Genomic DNA, 17,346 nt, shown 5'->3' on the forward strand with positions numbered 1-17,346 from the left:
TCATTCCCAAACTGTCATGGGATTGGGCTGCAACTCAGTGCGCAACAAATGTTTGAATTCAAGTCACCACAATTAAGAACCTCCTCCAACTTCAAGGGAACAAACATGTAGCAAACGAGCTCAACTACAGCCAAAAACCAGGATGACTGCAATAACTGAAGTGATGACATTCCTCCAAAACAGCGACGGTATGCGCAGAGACAAAATAAAGGTGCGAAAAAGCTCAGAACTTTCAGAAAGAAAGCAGCAAACATTTCCAGTGATGTAACAGCTGCGGCGCGCACTGTGGGAGACGAGACTGGAGGATGGGAGGAGGGATGTTGGAGGAGACCACAGCAGCTTTGGAGTATATTAATACAAAAAAAAAAAAAAAAAAAAGAAACGAAACACCAATTTCCTTCCAACAGCTGAGCACCTACAGGTCATTATTTCCTCTGCTGGGCTGTAATGTGAAAGTCTTGGTCGGGAAAACTTCCCTGTGTTGAATCAACAGTAAATAATGACTTGGGTCAAGAAACAGACTTATTCCTCCACCTTGACCTCTAGCAGAAAGGCAACAACAATCTGTAAACACAGACGTTTGTTCACTTTTCCCATAAAGTCAATTATACAAGTGTGTTTGGTCAGATGTGCGTCCACATAAATTCAACCGAGGAACATTACAGGCGCTACTTTATCTCCTTTTTATCCACATGTACAACACACAAACATGAAGGTATCATTTAAAGTAAACAACTGCAAGGTCTGGCATGAAGAAATACAATGTTGATTTTCAAACCAGTTTGGTTGCAATGTAAATATCTTTTCATATCTGTTTTCTTCGTGTTTTACTTGTATATTGCTTGATATTTTCTGTGGGTTTGTTAGTAGTGCCTTTCTGTGACAACGTTTTTAAGGACTGATTTCTGTTTTAAGGGATTAGAGCAAAAGAAAGCAAAGGGACAGACGTATGCACATACTATATATAACAACATTGTCTATTTCTGTCTTACTTTCTGAAAAAAGGTATTGTTCTCCAAAAGATAATTCGAAGCCCCTTGTTTTATTCAGATAAATTACATTATGTTTTACGACTGGATCTGCTCTGCCACACTGTCCTCGCGCATCTGCAGCACTTACCGAAAAGAAAGTGTTTAATTTCACACAATGCACTGCTGTTTACTTTAGAGCAGTGCTGCAGGTTTTTTGAAGAGCCTTCCCAAACATTCTCACCAGGATAAACACATGTATATTTAATCTACTTGGTGATTACAGTAATGTGACATACATGAATTCATTACAGCAGATGACCCCACCTAGAAAAAAACATCCCTCTGTGGATGGAAAAAGGAGAGAGAAAACAGGGAAGAAAAATGATAGGAGAGGAATGATAACAACATCTAAACACTCTGACTCTCGAGGCCGGGCTAATGAACGTGCGAGGACAGGAATAGAGAGTGAAAGAGCCAGGGCCGTCTTCCAAAATATCCACTCCCACATAGGTCAGTGGACTTTTGGCTACATCCTGAGTGGCGCAGGGGAGGGAGGGAGCAGTTTAAATGCCTGGGATCTGAGGAAAGAATTCGACAGGGCATGGGAATGGCAGTGTCACGGCAGTCGCCAGAGAACGCTCTTAAAACGCCGCCACGACAGACGGGCCTGCTTAAAAACACTGTCACTCCTGCACAGTCTCAGATTCCTCTGTTTTTATGACTTTGTTTTCTGAGGACAAGAACCCTGTTTTCTCAAGAAGTTCTCCAAACAAATGTAGTGTGAATAAAGAGGATTGTTTACTGGTGTCAGTTTAGATTCTGCTTTTGGCAGCTCTTGTTTTAGAGGATACCAATGGGACATGGACCAGCTGTAGTACCTTTACGATATCGTTATTACCTTTATTTTATCAGGCAATCTAACTGACGTCAAGATGCTTTTTATAAAGCAGACATGAATAAAACATTTGATCAATAGCAAATGTGTAGGAATTTGCAACATGAAAGTATATTATCAACCGAGAGAAGTCCTTCATCCATTAATCTGGTGACCCTGGTCCTGTAGGGATCCTTGTCATGATGTGCTTTAAATTCTTCTTTTCTATAAACTATATGGAGGAATGTCCTGAATGAAGTTGTGTTTTCTGTCTGTGAATAGCTTCAAAGTAATGGACACACTGAAAACTTGGCAGAGAGCAGGCTGGTGTCTGGGAAAAATATAAAGCTGCCAAGAAGCTTTTTGTCCGATGGCCCCCTTGCAGGTAAATCCAGCCCAGGATCAGGTTTTATGAATGGAAGGTCCTGAGAGAATGGAAGCCCCGTACGATGAGGGAAAATCCAAGTATGTAGTTTTCTTCTTGTTAGGGTTAAAATAGAAATGTGAAACAATATAAAATGCCACATTTGACACGGTGTAAATAAGAGATTAGGGATTTTGGAGGAGCATTACTCTTAGGCCTGTAGGTTCAGCTGTAGTTTAGTTTTATTTCAAATAATCCATAAAGCGATCAGTTTGTATAAGTGTCCAAAGGTTTTCATTATTGTGCCCCCAGAGTCCTCAGTGACGAGCAACAGCCCAAAAACCAAAGAATATCTGGCATTTTTCTGATTATTAGACTATCAAAATGCTCTGTTGGTCAATCAGTATGCGTATTTGTGTTTGCATGATGTACATATGCATGAGTATGTGTGCATAATTGCATGCATAGGAGCACAGGAATGTGAGTAAATCTCCATTTCATCATGATTAAATTCAATTTGCAACTTTGAAGATACTCTGAACATGGGAAGTGTGTGTGTTGTTCAAGTCAGTGTGTGTGTGTGTGTGTGTGTGTGTGTGTGTGTGTGTGTGCGCGCGCGCGTGTGTGTGTGTGTGTGTGTGTGTGTGTGTGTGTGTGTGTGTGTGTGTGTGTGTGTGTGTGTGTGTGTGAAGAAGGGGGGTGATAATTTATTTATGTTTTGAGACTAAATCTGGGTCACTGGAACCTCGTTGTCGTCCTCCTCCTCCTCCTCCCTGAACCCCTGTGTTCCCTGAGCGGGAGGGAGGTGCTGTTAACTAACCACAGATAACAACAACGCTGCACTCTTGTAATTTATTTCAATTACTGCCAGGTCTAAAGAGGACACTGCTCTTTTCACTGTCAGAAAGAGGGGGATACACCCGACTCCCACTGAGGGGAGTGCTGGACAGATTAGAAACTAAACAGCACAAAGAGCCAGACTACTATTTACCACAACTCACTCTAAAGCTGATATTTATGTGATCACAGTTGTGTTTTACACAGTCTAATACTCATGTGACTGAAGTAGTAAACTGGGAATCTTTCGTTGCTTTCTATTTTATCCATCTTTCTCCTTTCTTTCCTATTTCACTCCTGCATATATGTTGGTAGTCATCTTTTCTTGTTATGGCAGCTAATTTCTTCTTCTCTTTCTCTCTATTCTAAACAAAGCATGCACAAAGAAAGCATAATTTCCTGCTGCACAGGAAGTGATGCCAGCTCAATTAAATGCCCAGTGCAAAAGTCCACTCTAAAACTCCACTCTAAAACTCATCCACTGAAGGAGATCAACCACAACTCATTATTCACTTCACAGCAATATAGATCTAATGATGTAACAACAATAATGGAGATGAAAATAAAATAAAACATGGCAAACTGGCACATTTTTCTTCAAGAAATATAATTTTTTTAATTTTCTTAAAATAAGCTTATTTGTGTAGCAAGGCTTCATATTGCACAGAATGTTTTGGACAGATTCAAGACTTCATCACTTTTCATATACAGTAGAGCTGCAACGATTAGTTGAGCAGATGGAAAATAAATGTGGTACTGCCTAAGAAAAATAAAATATTGTGAATATTTTCTGGTTCCTCTAGTTCTCTATGATAATATACTAAATATCCTTTGGTTGTGGTCTGTTGCTTGGGACAAAACAAGACATTTGAGGATGCAACTTCAGCTTTAGGAAACACCGGTCGATATTTTTTCACCAAACAGCTGATTAATTGATTGAGAAAATCGAGCTCAACAGATTAATCGATGAAACAAATATTCGTAATTTCTAGCCCTAATATTCAGTACAACATCTAGATGTTATAGCACCGACCTATGGTGCATTTCACCTCCTTGTGCCCCCACTTCTTTGCAGACTTGATGTGATAACAGTGAGCGGTTCAGACCCGTCACATCATTACAAAACTTTTAATCGACTGGATGCAATAATCAGATAGAAACAGAGAAAAAGATAATTGCTTTCATTTGGATAGATGTAGTCAATCCAAACCATTCAAACTGCACAGCTTTGTGTGTTTGTTTCGTGAGTATTACAGTCACTGCATGTACTCGGAGTTTAGCATTAGCTGAAAAGAAATGTGAGAAATACGGGCTAAAAGCCATTTCGGTAAATCTCATTGATCATAATTGCTTCGGTTTTACCTTCCTGTTATCAAAGCGGGATGTCGGTGTTCTCAGGTATTTCTGCAGCTGCGATTAATAACTGCACGTCTGTTTTTCAGAGGGTGTATTTTCTCTTTCAGGATGAGGAGGATGCGTTAAAGCGCCTCAGACAGAAACTACAAGCCCAAAGCTCATACAGGATGTTGTAGTACACAGATCACATGCTGTGACAGTAAAGACACCGTGACTCTGGTTAATAGTCATTTCAAAGGAAAATCTCCCGATGGAACCTTTTTTAACCTGCTGGAGCTGTCAATCAAATTAGGTGCTGCTGAAAAAAAAAAAAGAAAACCTCAATATCTTGCGAGTTCACAAATAATTTTGCAGTCATTAGTTTGCAATTATAGCACAACTATCTGCCAGCTTTGCAATTATCACTGTGAATATGCAAATTCAGATTGATTTCATGGCCCGATTTAAGAAAAACAATACAGCAAAGAATCATCATGTGTGTCAAGTTGAAAAGTGAAAGGAGAAAAAGGAGAAAAAAAGAGAAAAAAAATGATGCTTTCAAAATGAAAAGAGGTCTCGATATGAGCTGCGTTTGAAAAAAGAAGTTAATCAACAAAGTGTTAATTTAATATAAGTTCCATAACTGTTGTATTACAAGCACAAACAGCACTTTCCTTAAATATTGTTAATGCGTTTTTTTGTTGCACCTATTAGAGATTCTTGTCTCTAAGTTAATTTCATTATGCTAATCAGGCCCTCATCCGTACAGAACCTCCGCTTTGATCCATGTTAGTTGTCGTGATCTTCAAAGACAACGTCACCACTTACTTTAAATGAATTTTACATTTTTTTTTAAAGGAATCTTATGGAAATGAGGAGAGGGGGGGTTGGAGGAGTAATTAATTTTTTATGATGTGTCTCGGTGTTTTCGACATGGGGAGAGTCAACGGCACGGGCTGGATTTCATTTCACTGTTTTAACAGGAGGAAATGTGGAGGCGGGAGTGGTGGAGAGAGAGGAAATGGTTTCAGATGTGAAAAGATTAAAGAAGCTGTGAATTCAAGACTTAATTTGGACTGATAAACTTTCGTGTTTAATATGCTCTTTTGTGCTCCCAGCGTGAAAAAAAGAGAAACTTTTCTCCCTTTCTTTCCATTTCCTCTCTCACACCCCCACTGCTCCCCGTGTTCCCTTCTTAACTTTCTCTCACGGTGAGCACTTCCTGTCTATCTCTGTCCGCTTCGACACTGCTGCGAGGAAGCGGCCTTCTTCAGGAGGAGGGGCGGAGAGACGGACCCCAGGGCGGGGGGGGCAAACCACCCGCAAACATGCCTGCATTATTAAAACCGGACAGCACTGTGAATCAAAGGATTAGAATTTGTATTAAAAACCTGGCCTTAGGCAATACCACTGATCAAAAATATATATCTGAAAAAAGTGAGGCTCCTGTCAATTTGTTTGTTTATTTCTCCTGTAACGTTTCCGTGCACTGAGTTAGACGGCTGTGTGCAAAGCTTAAAATCCCGTCATCTTGGATGAAAGGTGAAAAACATGTCACATTTACAATGAAAATCAGGAACTTTACTTTACATATACAAAGACATACTTTTTCTTTTTTCTTTTTTTTTTTTACCTTTTTGGACAAATACACTGACCTGAAAGTGAAATAAGTGTGTATATAAATCCTAAGCAGGACATTTTTTTTTTTTGGTAATATTTGTTAAATTGTTTGTTTGACGCATGAGGATTCAACTGTGATGCTTAAATGTTAAAATTCAAGCCACTTTGTGTCTCAATAGATGCTGAATAAAGTTATATAGTTGCTCCTGCATGTAGAATAAAGAGTGAAATGCTGCCCATCATTCCTTTTCTACCCATTGGATAAAAAAAATATTTGCTGGAAGGAAATGAGGAAAATATCTAAATAAATACCTGAGATTATTTAGTTTGTTTTCATAATCTTGGTATAATACATATTTTCTTGTCTGTCTCTTCCATACCACCTTATAAAGCTGATCCTAATGATTGCTAAACAATACTAGAAATGCAACACAAAACACTGGATTTCATCTGCTGTTTATATGTCACTGTGTCCTTGTTGGATAATATAACATAGGTGACTGTGGCAGATTGTGCTTACCTACTAAATCCGGCATTAGAAACATTTTTAAAAAGCCTCTTACACGCCAAACATCAAATCTGTCCTGTCCTGTCTGAGTGCTCAGGCATCCTGCCAGATCTACTCAGGTAATGCAGGCTGGAAGCTGACTGCACAAATCTACCACCGGCTGTGCCTGGGATACCGCAGCTATAATTTTCCATCATCTATCATTTGAGAAACATACTGTGGCATGTGAAGTAATTAATTAGGAAGACAAATACAGGCAGAGAGGGAGGTTTTATGTCGATGGGAGTCGTGCTTTGATGGATTGGACGGCAGGTTTCTGGGGTTGAAATAGAACATTGGGCTTATACATGTTGATACTGACGTAGGGATAAGCTCTCTCTCTAATTCCTCTGGTCACCGCGGTCAAACTCTCACTCCCTCTATCTCTTTTTCTCAGCCCCCCTCTCTCCTTCTCTGTTTCTGCTCCAGTGTACACAGCTAATGTGTTTTTTTGTGATGCTGCAAGCAATTGTGATATTAAAATGGTGTTATTTTATTCATAATTCATAATTTTAAAGACACAACATTTCATTCAAATGTGAAGAAAACTGCCAAGTCATTCACAATTAAATCAAAGGTATTATCTCATTTTATGTAAATTTTAAATTGATAGTTGCTTTTCAAAATTTGTAGACATGCTCTGAGTAGAAAACAGTGAGGTTATTATCATGCAAAATTCTTGAAATAAATAAAATTCTGTGGCAAGGAAATGTAATTATCGTTTGAACTGGGCAGATTTTTCATTTGTTCTGAGGAAAACATGCTTGCAAGTCTCCATATGAGACGATGTCTTGTGATGTTGTCTATTTTTTGCAGTGTGCTGCACCTTACAGATTCCCAACAGGTGTCTGCTGGACTTGGTGGGTGTTGATCCAACGCCAGCTGGCTGTGTTGATGGATGACCAACCACCGGCCTCTTTCTTGTTTTTTTTTTTTTTTTTTACAAGCATGCAACACGAGCTGCCGATCTAGGAAGAGAGCGGCGAGGAGAGACTAAGAAGCGGATAGTGATCTGAGAACCAAAAACTGATTGGGTTTCAAAGAGCTTGGCACCGGCCTGCTGCAGGAGGCAACCTGCCAAGAAAAGGTTCCTGTGTACTTTCACAATGGTAAATGGGAAGTTTAATCAGAGCTATATTGAAATGGTGATTTCCTCCACGGACATGCATGTGCACGCTAACACACACGCATACTAATGTGGTTACGTATTCCTACCTGCACTTATAATATAACCCTACACACACACACACACACTATATTCATGTGGATGCCCTGTGTCAAAGAAGTGCTTTTTCACAGCCAGAAATATATGCAGACACACAAGCAGATAGTCGTGTATGCACACATATGTACATGTTCACACATGCAGACACAGATTTAGCATGCACTGAAATAACCTGTATGAGGATAAGCAGCCAAACATGCTTCATTACACATGTTAGGGTGATTTTTTAAAGAGGTTTCCCTACTTCTGAAACACACCTGGAAAGTCAGGCTCCATAGATTCATAAATTATAACCATAATTAAAGCTGTTGTTGTATTTAAAAAAATGACTGACATAGAGATGTATATGAAGTTTGGTTGTTCTCTAAGAATTTCTGCAAAGTTTATATTCGCATGCTGACTGCCGGCAAGCTTTAAAACCTGGAGGTCAAAGGTCAAAGCTGCAACAGTGGATGTGAAGAGCACATCTGTATCACTGCATGACGAGGGGTTTTAAGTGAAGAAATAACGGGCATGTGTCTCTGCCTGTCTTTATGTCCACTCTGAGTCGCTGCCTATTTTCCAATATGTACATTCATAAGGGCAGTGCATTGCCTTATCTTCTACCAGCCCGGAGGATTAACAAGCCTCGGCTTCGCGCTGCACCTGACTGAACCTGCCTCTCGCCTCTCAGCTGGAGGATAATGCCTCTGGCCAGCACTCTGTCCGACCTCGCCCTCAATTTGCTCGGATTTGAACTCTTGAATTATGGCTTACTGACGGTGTCTAACAGCTGGTACAAGGAGGGCTTCTCCTGCATATTTAATCGCATGAATTAAAGATAACCAGGAGGCTGCTTCCCTGGACCTTTCTTCTCGTTGCACTGACACAATGAGCGAGCTCGAGTCAAGTGTAGAGGTGACCTGCGTTACAAGAGGATCGAGGCCCTTTGCTGCCCCTCGTATCAATTTATGTAATCAAGTCCTCTCTATAATGGGTGTGAATGACAATCTGCACAACTATTCACTGGACTCTAATGTCAGAGTTTCTGCAGTCACATATTTTACAGGGAGGCTGCAAATATAGGAACCAAATTATTTGACCTGAACACTCTTATTGACAGTTTTTTAAAGACTGATATTCAAGTTCAGACCGTCTTAACAACTTTCAAGTCCACAGATATAAATACAGCAATTAAACTCCAGAACAGAGTTTGAGGTTCAGACCACAGACAAAACATATTCCTGCAAAACTACATTTAACTAAATAGGAAAATGTTTGAATGAAACTACAAAACTATAGCCCCTCTAGCTGCATTATAAGGATGAACTTCTGCACAGCAGGACTTTGAGTAATATGCTAATATCAACATGCTGACAGCTTCACAATAACAAATGTTACCATAATGTTGACCGTGTTTCCAAATCAAGGGTCAGTCAAAAAGTTCGAAGACTCCTCTTGTTGCACGTGAACAAAATGGGGCACCGTGATGGGCACAGAGCAGGGGGGGAGCAATAAGAGATCACCAAAGTCACCAAACTTCATCATCAGGGGACCATAAATGTCTGTACAAAGTTTCACATCAATCCACCCAGTTGTAGTGAAGTTGAGGGACCAACCAATAACCATGAAGCTGCATATTAATAAATCAAATTATCTTGAAAATCTGAATAAAAAAAGGAATCACATGCCCACCTTTTCCGGCAAATGAAAAAAAAAATGTAAACATCTTTTATTATTTTTTAAAAGCAAACAAACAAGACTGATGACGATATTCCAGGAGGAAGTAAAACTCTTTCGAAAACAGCAGCTCTAGGAGCTCTGGGACAATCTCGGTTGCATTGTGAATGCAGCCTTCGCACCGCAGTCCCACCACTCAGCGACAATTGGAATTCAAACCACAACACACACACATTCACTTCACTTGTGCCAGCAGTGGCGCCATGCTGCACCCGTTGAGCTTCAAAGCCTACAGGGGAGTGCGACCGCAGCCAAGCCCGTGAGTCTCAGGTGTGGTGGGTCTTAGCCAGACGGCAGATGTATAGAGAGCTCCCACAGCACTGATCCCTATTAGATCTCCACAATTACCCCACCCGAGCTCCCCTCCACTGCAAACTCTGCTTCAAATTAGCAACTGGCTCCCCGGGGCGGCTAGGGCCTCCTGTTAGTTCAGACTGGGGTTAATGTCAGGTAAGCAGGCTGACTGGTGATCGCTGCCGTCCTCTGTGATAATTACGTTTTGACCGTTTGACCCAAGTCATTTAGCACTGGGAGGGCTTGGGGTGGAGGAAGCCACCACTTCCTTTCTTCACCACAACACTCACCCTTCACCGCCGCGACCACACGCACATTCTTTATACTCTCGGATCTCCATTATGATGAGAGCGGCCACTTATGTCCTCTTGTTAAGTACACCGATGACAAGCAGAGAGGAAAAATGTGAGGAAGGGTGGAGGACGGCGAGGAGAAGAAATTCTCTTTGACGAGATATCCTCACATCCCCTTTCAAACTGCCGTCGTTTTGTTTTGAATATTGGCAATTAGGGGAGCCAAAGAATCATTTTTTTAGTACAAGAACAAATCCACACTGCCATTTTCTCCCATTTCCAAACTAAAGTGATCCAGTCTTATTTCTCCCACTGGGTACGACGCTGCTAATAGACCCTGGTGCATCCGGTGTCAGGTCAGGATCTGAATAATCTCTGTGTAAAGTAATGTCCTCTGTTTACAAGCCATTATCAGTTCAGAGTCCCTCTCTTGTCTCTCTCTTTGTTACTCTCCTCTCTCAGTGGTGGCCTAATTGCGTTATCCAATATGCACTCCCCTCTTTGATCACTTAGCGCCACTTAAGGTGTCTGCTAGAGTTGCTGGAAATTGTCGGAATAAAGCAAAAAAAAAAAAAGAGGGGAAGAAAAATAAAGGAGGGAGCTGTCGGCGGTGAGAAAAGGCCTCCTTAATTGCGGGGAGCCTTTGTTTTGCTGAGGAGATAGGTGCCACGGGGGGCTCTGACGTGGTTTATGTGAATGGTTGACAGAGCTATTCTCTCAAGTTAAAAACATGGGAGACAGATGTCGTAGAGAAACCGCACGGAGAGGCTCGAGAGCGACCATTAAGAGGAAGGGCAAGGAGGAGGTAATTAACGCATAGACACTGATGAAGTTGACAGGTAAAACATATACATCCTGACTTTACCGTGAAGGAACATTCGAGTCATGTCTCCTATGCTTTCATGAAATCAAATTTTTAATCTTAACAAAACAAATGAGGAGATCAACGTGGTGTCAGATGAAGTTAATTAAAGCAATAGTAAGTAGTTGTTTGCAGGAATATAAATATAACACTATTGGTTTGTGCACAAAGTGAATCATAAGCAATGCTGTCTCCCACAAAGTACTTTCACACTACTAATTTGTTTCGCCAGATACATTTTGTAGAAACATAATTGCTGCCTGGATTATGTTTTTACAAAACATTTTTTTTTTCCAATCGAGGAAGAGCTGCATTTTTATACCCAGGATGAGGTCAGGGTAGATAGCTGTATGTAAGAAGCACATTAAACTGACACCACAGAGGACAGGTAAACAGTAGTTATGGTAAAATATTGAAAAACATATCATGTGCTGTGTTTGAAGTCGGCCTTTATTCCTGATCTTTCCCGTGCCTTAACCAGCAGCTTTGAGTTGCCTAAAGATAACCACAACAAATGGTAGTCATGATTTTGCTGCCAGCAGCAGATATTGTAGGAAAACAAAGCTAATTCTTTGACAATTAATGTCCCGAATGACAAGATCAATACAACCCTCATGTCTGGATGCCACATATAAAGCTAACACAAGCAGTCGATTAGCTCAGCTTTACACAAAGACTGGAAACGTGGGGCAAACAGAAGGTCTGGCTCTGTCCATAGGTAACACAATCCACCTAACTACAGCCCCTCCAAAACTCACCAATCAACACATTACACCTTGTTTGTTTAAGACAAAGCAGAGAGTAAAAATTGGTTTCTTCGGGCGGTGTGTATCTGAAAATTTCTTGGCCAGGTGAAGTGGCTTCCTGGAGAGACTGCTGGTTGCCTGACAATATCTCTATCTGTTTTAACCAAGCAAACCGCGCGTCGCACTGAGAAAATAATAAAACAAATTACATCAAAATCAATTTGATCCTCCATATTCCACTGCTGCATTTAAAAAAAATTTTTTTTTTAAGAAAAAACTGAAATAATTTACTGAAGTTTGATTCATATCAGGAAAACTAAAATCTACATGAGATAAAGAGCAGTTTAATTTTTTTTACTTGAGAGATTAAACAGATTTGTATGAGATCCCCTGTGATTTCTGCAGTTTTTACAAATCACTGAACATCCCCAGGTAATATTAGTCCTGTGTAAATACGGCTTCAGAGCGTAATGTCCTGCTCTGCAGACGCCTCTCTCCCACCTCGGTCCCTGTCTACCTCATTTCCATTCCTGCTAAGTCTATAATTGCACTGTGCCTCTACTTTTCTCTGCGTTTCTTCCTCTCTCTCTCTGTCTCTGTTGACACTGTGTTGCAAAGTAAACGCCGGCAAACACACTGTACATACGTGCAGTACGGGCTGTAAAAGAAACCAACAACTGAAAGGTAAATACCACTTTATCTGGCCTGTCACAGCAACAAGCAGCCGAGCACTTTGTTTACCTCGGTGCTGAGTGAAAGTGGCTCAGGCCCTGCTGCTGTTGTGATATGGCCTCTAATTAGTTTCCAGGCAGCCTTTACCTGCCTCTCCCTCAGCGTAAAACCGTCAACTCCCTTGTGTTTTTCAATGTCTGTTTAAAAAAAAAAAAAGAAACCCTTCGCTCCTCTGTTAGTCCGTCTTTTCTTCCTCTGTTCTGTCACTAAAGCTCTGTGTTCCCCACTTCACTTCCTCCTGAATTCTCTCTCTCCATTGTTCTGAGGAAGATTCAGACGTTTCTTTTTTTTCCCATATTACCCACGAACATTTTCATGTAAACACAAAGCCTGCTTTGCCAATGTGAATGCTGATTACACAACAGTAATACTATCAGTTCCTACTCATAAAAGCTTTTCACAGTTGCACTTCCAAACTCTTTGTGTCAGGTAGAATATTCCCAGGAAAAATCCCTTGGTACACAATAAGTATTGTGTTTAACTGTATGTTTACGTATTTATGAACACACACACGGAAAATGAGGTGGTTTTCATGGTTTAAGATGAATCAAGTGAAGTTCTATATTGTTCTTAATGTCAACAAACTCCATGAAAAGACACAAAAAGCCTGATACATGTTTCCCCCTGTGTACTAAAGTTCTATTGTTTTCAAAATGACTATTAAAAACACATGAATGAGCCACAGTGTGAGCCATGTTTTCAGAAAGAACCAATCGTCTTGGAGCTGAGGGCCAGAGATAGATTCGGGAAGTTGGAAAGTTGTGCCTTGCTCAAAGGCAGCTAATCAATGATCGCTTAAGGAGGACTGACATTCTCCTAGTGGGTGTTGGGACACAAACCAGCAACCTTTAAGTCTGCCTCGGAGAGAAGAATTTAACTAAACCTTTAATCTGCTTCTCCTGCCCTCCTCTCCTTTACTTTCACCTCCTCCTCTACCTCCTTCCCCGCTGCTGGTATGGTTAGCCGCCACGCTCCGCTGAGCCGCTCTCGCTCCCCCAGGAGAAAATTTGTGCATGCATACTGTACATGAACTTTGGATAAATAAATAAACACAGAAAGAGCTGCTAGATAATTGAGCACAAGTGAGAAAGAGAGAAACACAGAGGGAGAGAGAGGCGGGCAGGCGAAACTATTTCTCTGGGGAAGGAAGCAAAGAGACGGCGAGGCAGGTATGATTAAAACCACAGTGATTTATGGGAAGGTGTGTCGCCCGCCGTCACGCTCGCTGCGTGTATTAACGTTTTTGTTTTGCATAGAATTCATCTGGAGACATGTGACCCCCTCTACATCCCACCCACATACGAACACACACACTTACACACACACACACACACACACACACACACACACACACACACACACACACACACTGCTGAAAGAACCTCTATCCTCTCGTTTCACCTCATTTATGCAAAAAACGGCCGGAATTTTAGAGGTTAAAGCGAGAGCAACACAGGGCCTCAGTTCTTGTCGTTGACCCCTGTGTAGGTGTTTGGCTGTAGTCCTACAATACACTGAAACCTGTCTGGCCTATGACTGTACTGCTGGGAGATAATTGATGCAAGGTGCCGTGGGAATGTAGTTTAGTGTATCCAATGCAAAACTCCATCACTTGTGTGGAAACAAACATAGATACGATGAGATATTAAAAGATGCCATTGTAATCTGAAAATCGACAACCACAGCAGCACGCTCTGTCTCCATCTTTAAAAACTAATTTGTGGAGCAGTGCAAAAAATTATCATCTGCCATTTGTAGAATACAACACTGAAAAGTCTCTCAGCAGCTCAAAATTAAGTAATTTAGTAACATATACTAAGTACCTTACTTAAGACATCAACAGACTAATGACAACCAAGATAAAGCTATCAGTCTGTTTAGAAATGATCATTTCATTTAAGTGTCCAAATCCCTCCCTGATCCATGAGTCTCCAGAGAGCACTGCTACAGGAGCTTCAGTCTAACGGCTGCAGGTTTGGTGTGTTTCTGTGATATTGATGTCCATCTATGCAAAAATCAGCCATGCAAATAATTAAAGTGGAAATACAGTGTATTTTCAACCAGAAATCAATGTGGATGAGGATATTGGTCGATATCCAATGGTGCTCATTCCAAAAGACAGAGTCAGCTTATTGCAAAGGGAAACTGACTGAAGAGCCATCAGTTCAAACAGCAGAGCCCTCAGAAGTTCAACTACTGACTGGGATGCATTTTTAATGGTTAAAATACACATCGTGGAGGAACTCTCACACTTCTACTGAGTTAAACTGTTGTTCAAGGATGTCAGGAGAGTTGTACTGTGTACATATCATGTCCTGTGGCTGTAATAAGTTGAAGCTCGTCACCAGACAGCTAGTGGTCAAAGTGGTTAAAGAAAGCACACCTGCCTATTGAGACATCCTGCCTAACATTGTACACAGATTATCTGCCGTTAAACTAGCAAAAGTGGATTTGCTCTAATGCACTTCAGACTGTGCTCAGATCATTAAATTAGAGCCCATTGTCTGTATATTTCTGGCTCATAGTTCAATAAAATCAGTTCAAAACCACAAACTGACCGTCAGTACAAGGAAAACGTGACTTCATACACAGTACACTAAAAGTATGAAACATGTATTTGCAGAGTAAACTATGCAAATCACTCTCACTCACATTACATGTTCCAAAGAGGAGTGCAAACATTCATATTCTGCAGAGTGAAAAAGTAGATGCGAAGTGTTATTTGAGCTCTAATTGAAAACGTGTTGAGAGCCACTAATGACAAAAACTCAAGTAAAACCAGGAGCCTGCATGTGTTATGACAATATCTCCCTGCTGGTTAAATGATGATAAGGCTCAGGTGGCTCATATTAACCTGGGAAAATAGAGGCGGGATATTTCCTCCCGTTAAAGCGTTGGTGTACGCTGGCGATGGCGGCAGCGGCGGTGGAGCGGGGGGTAATTCAATTCCGGGCCGTCATACCTGCCTCAGCTACGGGCTTCATTGAGATTAATTACTCGCCAAGACCCCACACATACAGCTCCGAGATAGCAGCCATTTTAGCTCAATGGCGTCCAGGACAGCAACCTCAGCAACCTGAAGAAAGAGCGGGTGGGCAGACAAAAGGCAAAACCACACGGGCACTGATGCTATCGCCAGCGTTGTTGTGTTACAATTAATTAATTTCAAGGTGATTATACATCACTGAGCACACTATGGCGTTTCCCCTGCAGAAAAAACGAGGGATATAGGCGGGTTGTGGTGGTGGCGAGGCAGATAAGCAAAACAATGCTTGAGGTGATATTCAAATGTTTCCAGGACAGACTAATAATAAAGGGTAGTAATCTAAATATTCATTTAGGAGCATATGTGTGTTTAATACACCTTGTACTGAGGCAGAAAGAACAATAGTATACTGCCCTCAGCGGTGTTTGCAGCTGTGACCTATAAATCCCATATCTGAGCATTTTGCCATGTAGACATTAGCTTTACAGAGCGCAGGCAGGGAGGGGACATCCACCAGCATTACTGAGGCAATAAGCAGCGGCTTTACAACCCTGTAGCACTAAATAACCATCATAGAAGAAAAAGGGGGAAGCAGAGTCAGGATCAAACCCAGTGTGTCAACAATTTACTTAGACATGAGATTTATGTCTTTCAAAAATGACTCTGTAACCTATTATTCAACAAAAAAAGGAGGTTTGTACCCTTTCTTTTTTTTTTTTACTGTTCTTGCACTACTAAACTGTACATGTAATTGCTACGTTTTTGTCTTGTGAAGGATATGTTATCTGAATATTCAATTTATAGGACTTTGGTATCAATGTAATGAAATACCTTCATTTATTTTTCAGGTATTTGACTTTTCCATTCGCTTATTTCAACTCTAAATTAATTAATTTAACCACCATTTAAGATGATAATAATAGTTCATTTTATTTCCCTATAGTGAAAATCTGACTATCAGTAACAGTCGATTGTAGGTTAAATAAACAAAGGCTGATAGAAATGTTACAATAACAGAGCTCACCTTCTACACAATGCTCATATAATGTTTCAACCCAGTGGTTCCTAATTTAAATCCAAACCACTGCAAAAGATGAAGGCATTGAATCATAAGTATTAGACTCTTCTAAAGATCCACACCTACATAATGGGCAGCAAGATGCTGCAGGAACAAGCATCATCTGTGATCAGCAAACCTTTCCCCCTGGTACATCCAAGGTGCAAATAAAACAAGGGGAGACTGGCGTTTTCCTCCAGAGGTCCATAGACAGGTCTGAACTCGGTTCAGGTTTGACCAACGCTGTCACACCCTGCTGCCACGGCAACATGTGTGAGTGATAAAATAATACACACCTTTCAGCATCAAACCACACTGCAGCCACAAACTCATATCAGCGCACACCCACAGGAGCCAGTGGGCTTCAATTATCACCACACACACACACACACACACACACACACACACACACACACACACACACACACACACACACACACACACACACACACACACACTTCTCTGAGATACTGAAACCCATACGCATGTATTCAAAGGGAGGAAAAATACTTTAGAAATTCCCTCTCACATGACAGTTAGATTTTAATTCTGATCAGAGTGAACTGTCACATTTTTTAGTGGATCATGTGGATATTTGGAACAACACGGGATCCCATGGCATGCGTCTCGCTGTGTGACTTGAATCTGAGTGCTCATTCGCTGGAGACAGTTGTTATAAATGTTGGCATCTCGAGCCCACGTTAGCATGGAAGAAAACAAGAGACAACAAAGGAAAGAAAGCCAAATAGCTGCCTCTCCTGGTATTTAGGGAGATCCCTCGATTTACTGCAACCTTGAAGAAACACATTGGGGCTGGTGATGGAGAACAGGCACAGCACAAAAAAGAATAAGAATCAGAAAAATAGGATTACATACTCAGATGC

The sequence above is a fragment of the Embiotoca jacksoni genome, unplaced genomic scaffold (assembly GCF_022577435.1).
Source record: "Embiotoca jacksoni isolate LCO1_2020_lvr unplaced genomic scaffold, fEmbJac1.0.p SCAF_30, whole genome shotgun sequence".
NCBI classification, from domain to species: Eukaryota; Metazoa; Chordata; class Actinopteri; family Embiotocidae; genus Embiotoca; species Embiotoca jacksoni.